Below are 15,800 nucleotides of genomic sequence, written 5' to 3'. Positions count from 1 at the left end.
ATTAAAGCCCTAAGAGGCTGTGACACAGCCATCTCCAAAACCCCACTTTCACCTTCCTTTGAGCCTCTGTACCAGCTGGGGCATTCGGCAAGATGTGAGCTGTCACTCTGCCGCGGCACAGACCTGAATTAACAACTCTAGCCAGAGCTGACTTCAAAACGCACTTTCATTTTTAATAACCAGCATCAGCTCAGCAGGCTTCATTTGGGAAAAGAACCCTTGTCAGATTACCCCGACATTCTCCACCTCCTGGGAGGCCAGCCATTCCCAAATGCCCCAAGGATGAAGAACGGAGACGGTGAGATGATTAATTGCACTGCAGGTTTTTTGTTTCTGTATTTTTTTCCGTCCTGTTTTTGGGTTTACTTACACATTAATGAGGTATTTAGGAAAGACAAATGGAATCTGATAAAAGGTAATGTTATGTTGTTTGTTGAAACAACATTTTAAGGATTTCTTGAAGTTATGTGGCTCTGTAGGCGTGTTTAAGATGTGTTTCTGAGTCATATTAAGAGATCAACTGTGATTATCTATGGAAGATTAACTATGAAATATATAGGAAATATACTTTATAACTATATATTACCTATAAACCATGAATAGTTATGTGACTTTTGGTATGTGGTGAGAGATATTAAGTGAAAGGTGTTGTAAATGAAGTCGTTTTATAAGACTGTTGTTACTGTAAGAATTGAGACTTATTTTATCACTTCCCATTAAGCTTCTACAGTGTTAGAGAGGCATAACCCAATGTTTGATTGAAGGTGTTATGTTTTTTTTAATTTATTTTTTATTTTGTTTGAGATGGGGTCTCACTTTGTCACCCGGGCTGGAGTACAATGGCATGATCTTGGCTCACTGCAATCTCCGCCTCCCAGGTTCAAGTGATTCTCCTGCCTCAGCCTCCCGAGTAGCTGGGACTATAGGCGCCCGCCACCACACCCGGCTAACTTTTTGTATTTTTAGTAGAGATGGGTTTTCACCATGTTAGCCAGGATGGTCTCGATCTCCTGACCCTGTGGTTCACCTGCCTGGGCCTCCCAAAGTGCTGGGATTACAGGCGTGAGCCACCACGCCCGGCCTGAAGGTGCTATGTTATTAACAGCAGGCTCTATTGGTTTCATTTAAAGGTATAATGCATTGCATTGGCAAAACTTGTACACGTTTTCTTCAATAAGGACCTCAAAGGTAATCTTAAAAGCCTGATCGTTTTTCTCCCCCCCTCAGAAGCTTTGCCAATGTTGCACCTATAGCTGTAGAGAAGACCATGCACTCTCAGAGGGGATTATAAACAGTGTCTTGCATTTTTATCCTTGATCTCCATAATTTATCCTTGATCTCCATTTATCCTTGATCCCCATAATTCCTGATAGTGTTGTTGTGCATAAGAATGAGAAAATGGGACTGAACCTGAAAGATTAAGGAAAGAAAATAACAAAACAAAAAGGAAACCTAATGAAGCTTATCATTCAATTCAATTTATAACTCCTTATTGCTTATGCAAAAGGTGAATTTTTTCCTGTGTTGGTGAGGGTGTGAGGAGTGGATGGTGGGGAGGGATGCTTCAAAAAATACAGCTAAGGACCAACTGGTTTGGTGAGTCATGACATTCACCCATGAGACAGCTGGAGAACAGTGACGTGTGTGTCTGTGTGTGTGTGTGTGTCTCTGTGTGTGTGCATTCAATGCCAGAGATTGGTGTTTACTGTAAAGGTGTTGATCTGTTAGGAAAAGGAAGAAGACAAAGTTGTCCAGAAAGGGCCAAGAAAACTTCTTGAAATGAATTTGATCTGCCTAATGGTAGTGATGAGTTTAAAAAGATTCTTATGGCCTTTCCTAACACTACATGCTGTTGTTAATCATTGAACTGACTGACAAACCCCGTTGGGCACAAGACTGCTAGTTTACTTAGGAGGAAAACTTGACAGGAACGGTCAAAGAATAGCGAGGGTATACTTCTAAAATACGTCCTTGAAACATTTACACAAACAGCACAAGCTCATTGTCAAGAATAAAATTTTAAAAAATACATAGAGATAATAGTAAAAGACGAGAAGCAAAAACACACCACTGTGAGATAAAACGCTGTTAACATTTTGGTAGGCATATTTGTCTCTGAGTACATTTATGTTTTGAAGAAATATATTTGTACTCTACATGCTTTTCGGTTATCTGCTTTTACCTCACAGCGATGTATTACGAACATCTTGTTATGAGAATGAATTTTCTTTTATAAAAGCTTTTCCATTTCATTGCATAGATAGTTTATTAAGTCCTGTTGGCAGGTAGTTGATTGTTTTTCTCTTATTAACAGTACTAAAACTAACACCCTTGCAGCTAAACCTTTGCATCTCCTCACGAGTTTTCCTTGAGATAAATCCCCAGAGGTAGAATTGTAGGGGTCAACGGGCATGGGCATTTTATAAACTCTAGATCCCTGCTTCTAAATTAATCCTAGGAAAGTTTTATTAATTTACATGCCCACCAGCACTGTATGAACATTTTCCAACTCTCTCATTGGCATTGGGTTTTATAATTTTTTGAAAAGTGTGCTACTCTGCATGCACACGTATGTTTATTGCGGCACTATTCACAATAGCAAAGACTTGGAACCAACCCAAATGTCCAAAAACGATAGACTGGATTAAGAAAATGTGGCACATAGACACCATGGAATACTATGCAGCCGTTAAAAAGGATGAGTTCATGTCCTCTGTAGGGACATGGATGAAGCTGGAAACCATCATTCTGAGCATACTATCACAAGGACAGAAAACCAAACACCGCATGTTCTCACTCATAGATGGGAAATGAACAATGAGAATACTTGGACACAGGGTGGGGAACATCACACACCGGGGCCTATTGTGGGGTGGGGGGAGGGGGGAGGGACAGCATCAGGAGAAATACCTAATGTAAATGACAAGTTAACAGGTGCAGCACACCAACATGGCACATGTATACCTATGTAACAAACCTGCACGTTGTGCACATGTACCCTAGAACTTAAAATATAATAATAAAAAAAAGAAAAGTGTGCTACTCTGATAATAGGCAAAGGTATATTTTGTTGTCTTAATTTACCTTAAGGAAACCCTTTGCAAAATCTGCTGGCTTCCAATTCTGTCCCTTTGGGTTCAGCCTCTCGTCTTTTTTGGTTACTCATTGCCAAAGCAGTCACCTCTTACAGTAACTTCTGCCAACCTAATTTCTGAGGACTTTGACCTCATTTGATGTCTCTCAGAAAGCCTGCTGAGAGAGCGAGAGAACTGGATGCTTTTGCTCTGAATTTTTACCGATTGAGTAACCTGGGGCAAACCTCAGTCTTTGTGAATTTGTCTCCTTTTTAGCTATAAAATTTAGAGAGAAGGCCTGTGCTAGCCACCTCACAAGATTGTACTGGGAATATAAAGAGGCAAGATAGAGGCAACCTTTTTGAATAGAGGAAAAGTAAAAATGCAAAATGGTATTATTATTATTGTTGTTACTCTAAAGTTTAGTGATAAGTCTTGCCTTCTAAAATATATAGTTTTTGGAGAGCTGCATGCCGAAATTTTGGTGTCTTCTAATTCTAAACTTGGGAAGTGTGTGTGTGTGTGTGTGTGTGTGTGGTGTGTATAACATATTTCTATGTTTCTTAGTTCTTAGATTCAGTAGCAGTGTTTGGTGTGTTACAGCAGTGCATGCATACATTTTAGATTAAAAAGATTTCTATTTTGTTGCTTATTTATTCCATTCCTGTACAGAAAAACCAGCCATCCTCCTCCTATTGCATTCTCATTATCCATGGGCTTTGCTCCGCTCCCCAATGGACTGACAGCTCCTCAAAGACAGGGTCCGGTTTCATGTGTATACCTCTCTCCAGAGCCTGCTTTGGGGTCTGACACCCAGAGGGGGGGATCAATCAACGTTTCTCAAATGAGTCAGTGTAAGGGAGGTAGAAACATATTTACCCAGTCCTGTGGAGAAAAGAATATTCCAAAAAGGCATCCCAGAAAATTAAAAAAACAACCTAAATGGAGCTTTTCTAGGGGCAACTGGTTATTTATTTAGTTTAGTTTGGGTGAGTCTCAGTTTCTATTGAGTAAATATTTAAAGCTCTGAAAGGATATTAAACAAATGAATGCAAGCCAAGGATAAGACCAGGAAAATGGAGAACACTGTCTTTATAGGTATAAGTGTCATGGACTTGGCATGAATATCAAAAACTTTAAGGAGGCATCGATTTACACTCTGACTCCCAGCTCAGTGCTGGGCTGCAAAAATCAGGACCAAACTGACATTTAGTAATGGTTCGAACTTGGTACTGAATAATAATAATAATAATAATAATAATAATAATAATAATAAAAGCTAATATGTAATACAGCACTTGCTAAGTAGGAGACCTGGTTTTAGGTACCTCTCATATGAGATAATCAGTCCTATTATTTTATTTTGCAGATTAAGAAATGGAGGCACAGAGAAGTGATTTGCTAGGGTTATACCAGTAGTTAGTGCAGAGCTGGAATTATGATGCAGAGAGGCTCACTCTGGAGCCCGTGGGTCAGTAAGGGTAGGTCGGACTGAACTTTAGAGACAATGTCACATGGTTTTAGGCCACTGGTGATGTTTGTGCTCTTTATTTGGGTATATGACTACCATTTATTGAGTCACCTACTAAAGGAACATGCACTCTTCTGGGTTCTTTAATTATATTACCTTGAATCTTTCTTACAACCTTGAAACATTATTCCAACTCTAGGTCCAGACAAGCTGAGAGCCTGAGAAGTTCAGTAAGTTTCCCAAAGCCACAGGCTAGTGAGGAGAGGTCCATCAGCCTGCACCAAGTCTATCTGCCTTCTGAGTCCATGTACCACCCTGGCCTGGACAACTGAGTGCTGATGTACTTGGTTCTTCCATTGAAAAGTGCTGAGAGTCCAATTCTACTGCATTTGGAGGTGTGAAACCTGGAAACTCAGCCACAACAACCCCTCAACTTGGGGATCAGGCAGGGCCCAGCCTCAGCTTCTCTGAACCCACATGGGCCAATGTGAAATGGATTTGATTTTTCAGACCAGATCCTCCCTGGCAGGACCATCCAATTTATCACACCAACCTAGACTTGATGGGGGTTTAAAATATTGAGAGATATTTCCTTATATTTCCTCTGTATTGACCCGCCAAATCTGCACCAAGGAATTCCAGAGAATGGGATGGAGTATGGTGAGTGCTAGCTTGGGGGCCAAGGGCAGCTTCGTTTCTCCTGGGCAACTTATCTCCCTTTTCTTTGCTTAGTATTTCCAGTTATAACATGAAGGAAAAGACTATAATTTAAAATGGAATTTTACTTTTTTTTTGGGTAAACTTTTCCATATGATTTTGAAACTCTTTATTTTTTTTTTGAGTGAATGACACATGGTTTATTTGCTTTTGAAGTGGTAACACAATTTAAAAGGTTCTTCAGTGAAGTCTCCTTCTCTTCCCTTTCTGCAGACGCTTCTTTCCCTCTTCCTCACTGATAGGTGAGTCTTGTTAATAGTTTCTAGTTTTTTCTTCCACCTCTTTCACACTCATAGTGTGCACCATTCTGTACCTTGATCCATAGCTGTATCAAAGGAGGTGCATTTTCTGCCTCTCAGTGGACACTTAGATTGTTTGCAATCTTTTGTTATTTCAGCCAATGTTGCAACCAGTAACAGCCTGCCCTTGTAATTTTGCAGAAGTGTTTACAAGTTGTTGGTTAAATTCCTGGAAGCAGAACTGCGGGGTCAGAGGCTGTGTACACTTGTGATTTCGATATATATTTCAGAATTACCCACCCCCTACCCCACCAGGTTATACTAATTAACCCCCCACCAGGAATGTTTGAAAGAATGCTTCTCCATGTGCTTGTCAACAGTGCCTGCTAACAAGCTGGTTTTTATTAGACTTTGGCAGTCTCAAAGGAGAAAGCTGCAAACTTAATCAGTTTTCTAAATTTTCCTGTCTCATATCATGACCCATGCAGTGTCAGCCCCATCGTGGTCTCTTGTGGCAAATACAACAAAGACTGACAGGTACTTTGTTGACTCAGGTTGGGCATCTATTCAATTGGTTTAAAACCATTTGCGATCACACCTTTTTTCGTTTGGCAATTGCGTTTTGAGGCCTTGCTGTGTGTCCAGTCATGGGATGGCACAGGGGTGAGTGGACGCTGCCAGGGTTGCATGAAACAGCTAGGCAGCTGCAGGAGTTGGCACATGTGTGCTGAGCACCTTGAAAGAAGCACAGAGACAGAAGGCTGCAAAGACAGCGACTAAGGAGCCACGGTGCACATTAGCCTGGTGATTGGGACTGCTCGAGGTGAAGTGATGAGGTCTGAGGCATGAGAAGGAGCCAGCCAGACAGAGGGCAGAGGAAGCAGAGCATAAAAGCCCAGCATGAGGAGCAGAAAGCAGCTCTATGTATGGCCAGTGAAGACAGTGGAAGGGAGGCCAACGTGAGCTGGAGACAGAGGCAGAGGCCAGAGCATGGGGGGTGTTTAGGGCTGTGGTAAGGAGTTTGACTTTTATTGTGAGTTTCAGGTTGACTTTAGTCATGGGCTGGGGAAGATGGTGCCAAGTTCTGTAAACTCTTACCTTGTAGTTGTGAATGCTCACCTGAATGACACCAGGGAGGCATGGTTCTATACACAAGCACCTGTCAGACTGTGTTGTATTTGCCACAAGAGATCACAATGGGACTGCCACTGCATATAGGGCTGGTGACCAGAACACTATATCTCTTGGCCAGCCTTGTCCTCTGTGTGAGACAAGTGGAGACATTTTACAAAAATACATTCTACGTCTCTCCGAAGTACGACTCGGTTTACAAAGGGCTTTCTCATTCATTATCTCATGCATTAATAAACTGATTGATAATTTTGACAGATTATTATTGCATGTCAAACCTGTGCTAAGCCCTGTGCTAGGTGCTGGGGATGATGAGAGGAAGAAGGAGTGGAAGGGGAAATAGAAAGATGAAGAAAATTCAGAGTGGCTTACAGTCCGTTTGTGAGATAGAATCAAATGTCAACAATGAGAAGGAAAGCAGGAAGGGGACAGTGAAGAGGACCCAGCCACCTCTAGGTTCTGGACCAGAACACGGGTAAATCTGCCCCAGGGGCCTGCTTGGTGCCAGGGAGTCCTTCAGAGATGGGGTCTCAGGAGAGAGCTGCAAGTAGGGCTTCTGACATCCTTTTCGCCAGGTGTAGGTAGGGTTATCTTTCTAACTTTAGAAAGATAGAGGTGACCAACTAAGAGCTTTCCTCAGGACTTCTGAGTGGGCAAAGAGTAGAATTGGAACTTTTCCTCCCACCCCTGAAATCTGAGGCCATGGCTCTCTGTGCTCAGAATAGAACAAAATTCCTGAAGCCCAACCACCTGGGGAAGGCATTGAGGAGAGTGTCTCTACTATGCATTGTCTTTCATGCTGGCCACCCTGGTTCCATGATGACGGGGCTGCTTTGTTTATGAGTCTGTAGTGTTGTCAGGGCTCTGGGGAAGGGGTGGGCACTCTACCAGTCTTAAGGTCTTGGTGGCTCTAAGCCCAGAGGTGCTTCCATTGTGTGAAGAAACACAGAAGACCGAGACAAAATATTGTTGATCAGACACTCGGGCCCATTTCGGAGGCAAAACTGTCATAAGTGGTCATTTGTGGCCAGCACAGGGTGGGGATTAACGTGTGTGTGTGTGTGTGTGTGTGAGTGTGAGTGTGTGTGTTGTGAGAGGTGTTTGGGGGAGGTCTCAGGAACTGCTGGCCCTGAGGTGGTACTAATGGATCACGTTTCCACAGACACAGGAACATCTGGGAAGGAAGTAGGAAGACTGCAAAGTCAGCTCACCCCCTTCAGTGAACTTCACCTCCCAGTCCAGGGACATGAGGGCAGGGCTTGCTTCTGAGAAGGGACTCCTGGTGAATTCCAGGTACTCAACGCAGACAGAATTGCCCCAATCAGATGTAACATGGGATGGCGGTTGTCAAGGGCTAATGCCAGGTAACAGAGGAAGCAAAAGGTGTGTTTACCATAGAAAAGTCTAGAAATGTAGTTATAAAACTTGAAATGTGTCTGTGTTAATTGTAATGGAAATAAATACTTTAATAGTTTTTTTTAGGCTTTGGGTTTTCGTTTATCTGTGTACATAGATTGAATGTCTGTGTATCCCCCAAGCCCACCACTAAATTCCTATGTTGAAACCCTAATTCCAGTGATGGTGTTAGGAGGTGGCATGCTTGGGAGATGGTTAGGTAATGAGGGTGGAGCCCTCATAAATGGGAATAGTGCCCCTGTAAGAAGAGGCCAGAGAACTAGCTAGCTCTCTTTCTACCATGTGCGGATACAATGAGGAGTCAGCTGTCTGCAAACCAGAAAGTGGGCCCTCACCAGACACTGGATCTGTCAGAACCGTGACCTTAACACTTCCAGTCTCCAGAACTGTGAGACACAAGTATTTGTTGTTTAAGCCACCCAATCTATGATAATTTGTTACCGCAGCCCAGGCTAAGACACTGTGTTCAATCAGCCTATGACAATGGTATGACTATCTTTAAAGACTTTCAGTAAGGATTTTAGTAAGTTTCAGGTCTATTTCCTGAATCAATGAACAAGTGAATGAGCCATTGCTATAGAATAGGCTCAAAGCACATTTGTGCCTTTTGTGGAAGTTTGCCTTCTTTTATCCTTTGGTGAGAAATTATTAGTGGTGAATGTGCTTGTAAGTTATCCATCTTTTCTCCGAAAATGCTGAATGTCTTAACCATAAGTCTCTTCTTGTCTGAGGGAGGCGGTGTTGCTTTTGGTGACCAGAGCTGCTCAGTCATGTACACCAATAACATATTCCAACATGGGCCAGAAAACCAAAGCATTCCAAAGCCATGATTGTGCCCCCTGAATATTGATGTGGCTTCCCTCATTCTATTCCTGGAGTTAGTGGGAGGGTAGAACTTGACTGGAAATCCTGGAATAAATTTTTTAGACTTTTCATTACCTGCGATTTTATTTGCTGTCTCTTTGATCTCGCTTGCCCTGCTCTAGGCTGATTAGCAGCCAGTCTCGGAGGCTGCACCAATGATGCTCAGCCTCCTTGCCCCGGAGCCCGGGTACCCACCTCATCTACTATTCTAGAATCAGCCAGGATCAGCAGCCATCCATCTCCTCTCCATAATGTCTGGGAGCTTTTCACATTGCCTGTGTTCCTTACAAAGTCTTTACGATTTTTGATTTGTCTCTAAGGAAACTGAGGCTTAAAAATAGCAGGTGAGTTTCTTCAGGTTGCAGCAGATCAATAACAGAGTCAGAATTTGAACATGGGTCTGTTGGATTCTCTCAGCTCTGTACACATCATTATGCTGAAATAGTAAGGAACATGAGGAAGGGAAACACTAGTTTATGGAAGAGCTCTTTCTCACATGTCCTTCAAGCTGTCATATTTGGGCACTGGTTTTTGAGTCCGTTCATATCAAGCATGCCATTCAGGCTCTCTTCTGCCACTTCTAAGAGTTATCCAAACTGGTGCATGGTACCCATAAACTAGTTTTTAAAAGAAATATGATTACTGAAATGATCAGTATATAATATTGAAGCCCAAATCAATGCAAATGAAATGCATATCACAATAAAGTACAAATTCAAGAAAAGTAGGTACTTGGTAGATGTTTCTCTGGAATGGTTAAACACACTGCGTGGAGTGCATGGGGAAACCTGGTTTCACAAATAGTATCAGCTGTCTGCTAAAGAATCTGTAAAACCACATGCGAAGGTTCACAGGGGTTCTTTCCTGTAGGGAAAATATGTGATTATTGTCAACGGTGAAGGAATGTGTACTGGAACTTAATTGATTTAAAAAGTCTCATGTGAACCTGCCATGACAACCTCTTTGAATAAGTTTCCCTCAAAGTTTAAGCATTTCTCGAGATTAACGTACTGGGTTTCTGGGCTGACTCACAGGGAGAAGGGGAGGTTACATTTTTGCTATTGTGATAATGTGGGAAATTACACTTGGTATCACTCACTGTGCTTGAATCTTTATCATCAACCTCAAACTCTGGGATTTACGTAACTGCAAGATCAGAACTCTAAGCTTCTTTTTTCTCCAGTTAAAATTTATTTTAAGTTGGTAAGGAAATATGACATATATCTATAGAACCTAGGCTCATGGGAAGGTAAAAAATGCTTTGGATTGGAAGTAGAGGCAGACATTTACTTTAGTTTGGAACTGATGTCCAGATTGTAAATTATTGTTCTAGGGAAACCTAGTGTGTGTGAATATACGCCCCTGGAGCTGCATTCCCTTTCTTGGCTGGGCCCCAGTCTGCCACGTCAGTGCTGAAAATGGACATTGCTGCTGCCTCGGTGACATACAAATAGGGGAAATGTCTCCTGAATGGAATTACTCTTTGTCATCTAGGCCAGTAGTTGTCAACCCCGGCTGCATATTGGAATCACCCGGCAGCCTTTTAAACACTGATGCCTGGATCCTAACCCCAGAGGTTCTGATGCCATGGGACTGCATGCGGCCTGGCTTTTTAAACTCCTCAGGTGATCATACTGTGTAGTTAATGTAATGTGGTTTGAGAACCACTGACCCGAGAAGTAGACAGTCACCGAGTCAGTAAATTACCCAAGTAAACAAGAAGCTGGTTAGACCAAGCCTGTCCATAGTGATTGCCAAATCCTGCCTGGTGGGGAAATTTAGGACCTTTTCCTCAGAAAACTTTGTTACTGGAAGTTATCAAGGGCTCTCTACCTAGTAAGTGTGCTTTCAATTTTTTAAGGCACTGTGGATATAAGTTGTGTAAATGTGGCCACTTTGATTTATTTGGCAAATATTTAAACATCTGCTCTGTTCAAGCTGTACTCAATCTCAGCCTACTTTAAAGCATATTAACTGAGCAGCAGGGAAGAGAACTCAAGCAATGCAAAGTAGGGGCTGCAAAGTGCCACCAGAGAGGGGGAGATGAAAAACCTCAAGGTTTCAGAGCAGGGAGAGATAGTTGCCTGTTTCTCCTGGTCGGAGGGGTGGGAAAACCCTAAAGAAGTGGTGCAGTATTTGGGATAGGTCTTGGAGGGGGAGAAGGAGGAAGAAGACTTGAGCTGGAGGAGAAATAAGGGTTGTATTCTGGGTAGAGGAAACTGCACGAGCAAGAAAAGAGGTAGAGATTAGGGAAACTTGTAAGGAAACTGGTACATAGTAAACACGGGCACATCAAGGGCAAGGAGAGGAACACGTTCCAAAAGGTAGGATCAAGGGAGATTGAGGAGCATCTGGAATGCTAGACTGAGTGGTTTGGGCTTTGTTTGGGAGGCAGTGGAGCCTTGCACGGCAGGTTTTGACATCCAAGCTTGCAGCAAACGGCAAGTAGGAGCTTGCTCAGCAGTATTTATATGGCGAATCTGGATTTTTTGAAGGAAATTGTGTTTTTGTCTCACTGTGTGGCCCATGTAGGTTGCATAGTTGCAGTATCCTCGACTTTGCATTGACAAGGTGGGTGCCTTGCACTGGGTTGGGATGGTTCAGATGTCCCCCAATGCATTGCTGCCTTTGACATCTCTCCATTTCTCTAGCTTCTAACACTTTGTTTGTCTCTCTTCAACCTCCATGCTGAGAAAACGTTTAAGAGCTTTTCTTGTTCCCCCACATAATCTTGGCAAGTAATAACAGTGAACCCTGGAGATGGAAAGAAGAAGTGTGGGTGTTAGGAGACTGGATTGCTAGCATGGCATTAACAATTTTTGGCTGTGTTGCCTCTCAAGTAAATATGGTAACTGCTTTTGCTTTTCCTTTTCAAAATACAAAGATAAAATTTAAGGGGAAGCCAGATTTTGGCATAAATGGCTGACTCTTCTGCAAATAGCATTTCTGGATTAATTTTATTACATCTAATTGCTCTTCCATGTATTCCGATAATTTTATTTGTAATAAAGTTCATAAGTGCTGTTGGTGATTAGCCAAAAAAAAGAGTAGAGGGAGGTCAACTTTCGTGTAGTTGAGATCACTTTTCCTAAGTCTGATTTTAAATTGGGTGGTTTGTACTGTGTTAGCAATGTTAGAGGATACAAACAACCATAACAACAAAACAACAACAGCAGCAGGAAGGTCATCCACCAGTGCTGAAAACCTCCTTCCTCTTGGGTTCACTTTTCCTTCTAGCAGGGCAAATGGTGAAATCACGTTAGCACTTTCTACTCTTGGTCCTAGTGTCTTCTTTATGACCTGGTAACATTTTCCTAGATAAAATTTGCATGTCTCTAACTTCTCAGTCCACCTTCTTACTGTTCTCGTGTTCATTCATTATTCCATTGTGACGTGTTTGGCTGAGTTTGAAAGACTCTAATGATAAGTGGAAAAGGAAAAAATGACTTTTATAATAAAAGGTAGCACTTAATGACATGAATCTGAGACACATGACTAAGTAAGAAAATAAAATATTGACGTCTTGGTTTTAAATATTGGGCAACACCATCTCATGTTTATCCCTTTTCTCATCAAACCACATGTCCAATTTTGGATTAGGAAGACATTCTTACTGTACTTATGGTACGCCTGCAATCATGGTGCCTCCTCTGTCTATTTGTGGGTTGACCAAATAACAATGCAAAGTACTGAGTGCCAACCACCACAACAAGGATTTGGTCTGTATTCATCCATATGCATGCATTCCCCCAAGGTGGACATTGTCATCCCCATGAACGGATGAGGGAAGAGAAGCTGATAAAACACAGCTGGAAAGAGCACGGCGAGAGGTCACCGTTGGCCTCTCCCATCAGTGATTTGGTGCTATTTGTGGCCTCTGCAGGCATGGACATGTCCTGTTGACATTACAAAATAAAATGGATGCAAATATTATTGTTTAGTGTCTTCCAATTTCTTGGATCCTTAAATAGCTGCCAACATCGCTCTTCAGTTATTTATGTACACAAAGAGCTATTTCTGAATATCCATCCTAACTTTCTTCTGGCCTGTTCCCTGCATATTTATTTATTCCGATGAATCCCACCCATTCCAAAGAGAACTGGAGCAAGCCTGTGGCTTGTTTAGATGTGGTCCAAGTCTGTGTGGTCCCCTCAGGGAGGTGTACTAAGGATTTCTCAGAAACGGTGTTTGCGTGTGAGGGAACCCTGCTGAGCAGAGAGCATTTACATTTCCCGGTGTTCCGAGTGCTTGAGTTTCAATAGTTACCTTTGTTTATTAGGACCTTGGAAGAGTACCAAAGCTGTGAGTTCCTGGGAGTTTTCCGTCAAAATCAGTCCTCTGGCATGGTAACGAATATGTTTGTAAAGGAACAAGAAAAAAATATATAATTTCTCTAAATATATATATATATATATAGGAAATATATATATACACACACATAGTATATATATATATATATATATATATATATATAGACATAATAAAAATATATATTTGATCTCTGGCCCTGGTTCCCAGCACAGAGCTCCTAACTTCTTGGAATTTCCTGGGTGATGGGAGTCTTTTGTTCTAATGAGGCTCCTGGGAGGAGACTGGTCACTAGAAAGAACAGATTAGAAGCCTGGGAATTTCAGTCCTAACCCCATCCTCTGGGAAGGCCTGGAGGCTGGAGATTGAGTTAATGATCAGCGATGCTCAAGTAACAAAGTCTTGTAAGAATCCCCGGACTCTGGGGTTTGGGGAGCTCCAGGGCTGCTGAACACATGGAGGGCAGCCCACCAGGAGAGGGCAAGGAAGCGCACTTCCCCTCCCATACACCTCGCCCTGCGTATCACTTCATCTGGCTGTCTTCTGTGTCCTTTATCATATTTTTTATTACATAATAAGCTGGGAAATGTGTTTCCCTGAGGTCTGTCTGTGAGCCATCCCAGCAAATTATCAAACCCAAGGAGGGGGTTGTAGGAACCCTGGTTTACAGCCGGTCAGTCAGACGTATAGGTGACAACCTGGCACTTGTATTTGGTATCTGAAATGGGGGGCAGTCTTGTGGGACTGAACCCTTAACCTGAGGTCTGTGCTAACTCCAGTTAGTATCAGAATTGAACTGAATTGTAGGACACTCAGCTGGTGTCATTCAGCTGGTGTCAGAGTATTCCTTGACATCCCTTCAATCCCTGGTCACAGAAGTATGTGGAGTGCAGGTATAGAAGAGGAAAAATAGGGCAGGGTGCAGTGGCTCACGCCTGTAACCAGTACTTTGGGAGGCCGAGGCGGGCGGATCATGAGGTCAGGAGATGGAGACCATCCTGGCTAAGGTGGCGAAACCCTGTCTCTACTAAAAATAGAAAAAAATTAGCCAGGCCTGGTGGCGGACGCCTGTAGTCCCAGCTACTTGGAAGGCTGAGGCAGGAGAATGGCGTGAACCTGGGAGGCAGAGCTTGCAGTGAGCCGAGATAGCGCCACTGGACTCCAGCCTGGGCAACAGAGTGAGACTCGGTCTCAAAAGAAAAAGAAAAAAAAGACAAGGAAAAATAGTTGCTTTTTATCTATCTCACATTTATTTTAGATTACTCAAAATAAGCATATCTGAGCTTATATCTGCTGTGCAGAGCAACGAAAACATTTATGGGAGGGTAATGGTGGTAAACACCGTAACTTCATGCTGACGTTAGATGGTAACTTCTCTTCGATAATTCAAGCCACCTAGCGATAATGTAAGTTCTTTATTGCACTTCAGAAATATTCCTCTGTCCATGGAGGGCATTTCTTCTCAAAACACTTTGTACTCCCTCATAAAGTTGGAATATTTGCTATGGAAACCAAATTGTACTTCCTTTGGCCTGCTGAAAATTAGAAAATAAATTTTGTGTAGTCAGTAGGTTATTGTTTTAAACTTAACCACATGAGATTAACTTCCGGAACTGAGATGCCAATGATGCAGTTTCAGAATGCAATTGTTGCACTCATCAAACACCACAGGTTGGGAAGGATCCGTGATCTACTTGGTGCTCAGTGGCTTTCTCAGCCTAACAGGGACATAGTTTGAAGAGTCTTAAAAAAAAGTTATATAAGAACCCCAGATGATTAGCTGTTGGTTCCATAGGTAGATTTTCTTTTATTATCTTAGTTTTCAGCTTTACTGAGGTACAACTGACAAACAATAATTATGTATATTTAAGGTATACAACATGAGGATTTGTTGTATGTACACATTATGGAATGATCACCACAATCAAGCTGACACATTCATCACCTTACATAGTTACCTGTTTTGTGTGTGCATGGTGAGAACAGCTAAAATCAACTCTCTTAGAAAACTTCAAGTGTACGATACAGTATTACTCACTATAGTCACCTCATTGTCCATTAGGCCCTCAGAACTTATTTATCTCATGATGAAAATTGTATACCTTTTGATACCATTTCCCCCTTCCCTCCTTGGCAGCCACCACTCTACTGTCTGTAAATCATTTTTGTGATTATTAGTCCCCTGTCAGAACTCTGTCTTGGCCCCTTCCAAACCTCCCCCTGAGCTATCAAAGCTTTCATTTACTGCCTCGGTATAATTAACTTTCAGTGCTTATTTGGCCAGATGGGACCTACAGCCCTCAGTGGTCTTTAAAGTGAAAAAAGTGAAAAGTCTTTAGCATGAAACCTTTGATGTGTGTGTTGTGTGAGTGTATGTGTTTGAGTGTGTGGGTGTTCATGTGCAGTTTTATGAATGTGTGTGTGGGTTTTTATGTGTGTTGAGTCAGTGTGTGTCATATGTTGTATATGAGTGTTTTATGTATGGTGTGAATGTACGTGTTTGTTGTGTGTGTTTTGTGTGTGTTGCATGTGCTCTGTGGGTGTGTGTTGCATGAATGTGTGTCGTGTGTGCATTGTGTG

General features: G+C 42.2%; 1 protein-coding gene across 1 annotated transcript in view; it reads left to right on the top strand.

Annotated features, from left to right (window-relative positions):
• Positions 1 to 233: 233 nt before the first annotated feature.
• IL1R1 (interleukin 1 receptor type 1) overlaps positions 234 to 15,800 on the top strand; it is a 75,550-nt gene continuing 59,983 nt past the window's right edge. Inside the window, exon 1 of the mRNA XM_030827696.1 lies at positions 234 to 298. The gene's annotated coding sequence lies outside the window, so the exon portion shown is untranslated. The remainder of the gene's footprint in view (positions 299 to 15,800) is intronic.

The sequence above is a fragment of the Nomascus leucogenys genome, chromosome 14, assembly GCF_006542625.1.
Source record: "Nomascus leucogenys isolate Asia chromosome 14, Asia_NLE_v1, whole genome shotgun sequence".
NCBI classification, from domain to species: Eukaryota; Metazoa; Chordata; class Mammalia; order Primates; family Hylobatidae; genus Nomascus; species Nomascus leucogenys.
This window is presented reverse-complemented; position numbering and strand designations above follow the sequence as displayed.